Source organism: Gekko japonicus, unplaced genomic scaffold (assembly GCF_001447785.1).
Source record: "Gekko japonicus isolate JY-2015 unplaced genomic scaffold, Gekko_japonicus_V1.1 scaffold259, whole genome shotgun sequence".
NCBI classification, from domain to species: domain Eukaryota; kingdom Metazoa; phylum Chordata; class Lepidosauria; order Squamata; family Gekkonidae; genus Gekko; species Gekko japonicus.
This window is the reverse complement of record NW_015165243.1, coordinates 96,550-100,011: the sequence shown is the minus strand read 5'-3', so window position 1 is coordinate 100,011 and position 3,462 is coordinate 96,550.

Sequence of the window (3,462 nt, the reverse complement as noted above, 5' to 3'; positions counted from 1 at the left end):
CAAAGTAACGCGTGGCAGCCCGATCACATGTCCCGTGGAGGTCCCGTGGGTATGCTGTTAGGTGCCGATCACACGGCTATCCTGCAGCACAGCAAAGAAGTGGCGCAGCGTGATCACACTGGCAATCGCTAGGTGCTGCTTCCGTGGCAAACGGGAATTTTTCTCCTCACCACAGTGTGTGCATGTGCCAGTGGACATTTGTGCGCATCCTGTGGAGATGTAAAAAACCCCCCCAACATCCGGTTTGTGATGGGACATGGGCAGGCGCCGGATGCCACGGGATTCCAGCGGAAACACGATCAGACGCCCACCCTTGCCCCGCGTTTTCTGGAAACTAGCACATTGTATGTACTAGTTTTTTATTCCGTATCTTCCGCAAGAAACCACGGGTTAGCCACGGGTGCACTACGCTTCCCAGATGTTGCAGTGTGATCGCGCCTGGAAAATCCACCTATCATCCGTATATTTAGCGTGGCAAATGCTCCGTGTGAACAGACCATAATAGATTAAAAACTAGTTGCCTATATCCATTTGAAAACAGCTAAATGCTAGCTTTCAGCTCATCTACCTAATGGCTTAATTTGTACTCCTAAAGCCTCCTCAGATTAAAATGTTATACCTTTCCTGAAAGATGCTCATGCATGCACACATGTTCATCACCCAAGCATCTGCAACATCAAGTGCAAAAGTCGGGACAGCTAGAATACTCATGTGCTGGGCACTGCTTCATACACATAAGAGGCAGTACCCAGGTTCTGCTGGGGAGCATCCAGCAATTTACACGTGTTTGTAAGCCTCAGCCTATGCTGGGTGGAACACAATCCATAGTCACTGGGAAGATTCAGGAGCTCTCCACATTACATTTGTAGCACTATATGCCAGCTAAACATTGGAGGCACTGCCTGTTTTTCCTTTCCTTTCTCTGTTCTGGATACAAAAAGCTCACAATCTGCATTCAACCACATCTCCCCATGGTTTCTTTGATAGTCAGCCAGATCATGAGATGGACTGAAATGTGGAGGGCAGTTTCTAGATTTCCCACAACTTTGGTCCAAAATCGGCTATGTCCCGCATTCACTGGCTCCTGCCTTTTCTAGCAGTGGCAGGGTACAAACCACAGCACAGCTCACCCTTGGGGCTGGATTCATTGTAGAGACTCATGTCTTTCATGCACCAGAGCTGCAGAGAGACTCATGTCTTTCATGCATTGTAGAAACTCATGCATTCACGAAAACTGTAAGAACATCAGAGAGGGAGGGAATGAATGGCAAGGCCACCCCTGCTGCAAGGTTGATTTACATAAGAACATAAGAGAAGCCAATGTTGGCCTGTTCAGTCCAACACTCGGTCACAGTGGCCAAAAGTACCAGGTGCCATCACGAGGTCCATCAGTGGGGCCAGGACACTAGAAGCCCTCCCACTGTTGCCCCCTCCAGCACCAAGAATACAGAGCATCACTTGCCCCAGACTGAGAGTTCCTATCTATACCTTGTGGCTAGTAGCCACTGATGGACCTCTGCTCCATCTCATTCTTTAACTCCATAACACTTGCCTTCTGTACCCACATTACTTTTGTAAATCATGGGGGAAGGGGAATCTACGATGGCTTCAAACATTGATCTGAGTCTCTTTGTACACATACCGGAAAGTCCCAAATGATTTGTTTTGTTGAGTTTTTGGCCCTGTGTAGTCATTCCTGGTACGTGGACATTATACAGAAATGCACATAACATATATGACTGGCTGCATCCACACATCATTTATTTGTTTATTCATTAAAAGATTTCTACTCCACCTTTCCTCTGGTCTCAGGGCAGCTATTGCACTATCTTTATGCTATAGGAGCCATTCGTGTGCTGGCTTGTTTTGTCTACACAGGAAAATCCAGTAGGCAATGATTGCCCAAGGGCATTGAGTGTGCAATATCCATTGAGGTGTGGATGTAGCCTCTTTACTGAGTGTTGCCATGGTTATATGCACATTGGGAGCATTGCCAACTGAAATTGAACACCTGCTGAGTTGAAGAGATTCAATATACAGGACACTGTCCTGGAAGTTACACCTCTCATAATTGATTTTTGTGGAAAAGTAACATCTCCCTCTGTCAAAATCTGTAGGATTTAGTGTTGGTTTATTCATATGTATATGTACATGAATACATAACCAGATTAGACAACGCCTGAGGCTCATTAATTCTTCAACACTTGAGCACTGTTCCCACATTACTTTCAACATATGGAACAGGGAAGAAGAAGAAGAAGAGATTGGATTTATACCCTGCCCTTCACTTGGAGTCTCAGAGCGGCTTACAAACTTCTTTCCCTTCCCCTCCCCACAACAGACACCCTGTGAGGTGGGTGGGGCTGAGAGAGCTCTTGATAGAAACTGCTCTTTTTCAAGGACAGCTGTGCCAGAGCTTGTGACTGACCCAAGATCACATCAGCAGGTGCAAGTGGAGGAGTGGGGAATCAAACCTAGTTCTCCCAGATTAGAGTCCGCACACTTAACCACTACACCAAACTGGGAGATAGGATCATGTACATGGGGAACACTTCTGACCTCCATGTGTTCAGGTGAAAGTCTATGCAGGGTCTGCCTGCACATAATTGTGCATTAGTAGAACTCTCTCCATGATATCTAGTAAAACATGGTTTGGGTTTTGTGGGGAGAAATGTACCTACCTACACCAGCACAGATAAAGGCAGTATGCAGACAGCAATCTCAGGAGTGGGGACCATGTGTGTGACCCTACTCTGCTCTCAGGGAACATGTTCCGAGGGCCACCATGGCTGGTCCTTGCACCTATGAAGTGATTCCACTAGAAAGCACTGCTTGTGCAGAGATAAGAAGATGGTAAAAAAATCTGCCTGGGGACCTTTGATCCATGGTGATTCATCCAGATGTGGCAGTAATCTCATGATGCCACTCAACAAAAACCAAGGTGTAGGTGGGTGGACCGGGGCCTTCGAAGTTCCCATCGTTAGGCAGGAAACAGATGGGGGGGGGGCACATGAAAGAGCAGCAAATTCTTGTCCGCTAATTCATTCAGGATTATAGGAGGGAGGGAGGGGGATAGGACGCCATTTGGATTTCCCCTCCCTCTGGTGCCCAAATGTCTGGTGGGGCCGGCACTGCTTTGAAGTGCTTCACTTTGGCTGGATGATCCCCGCCCCCCCTTTACAGTTCTGGTTCTGTTGCCCCGAACAATCGTCGGCAGGCCTCCCGGGGCGTCAAAGGGGTCCTCGGCGGCGCTGGGACGGGCGAAGGAGGATCCCCACTCCCACTGCGCCTTCGCCTTGATGTCCCGGCCAGCTTTGGCCGTCCGACGACGTTGCCCCTTGCCCGTCGCTGTTCTCGCTCCTCGCCAGCGCCGGGGGGCGGGCGAGAAGGCGGACCCGCAGTCTTGGGAGGCGGGCGGCGGTCCCTCCCTCGGATGCGCCGCCCGCCCGGCCTTCTCCCCCG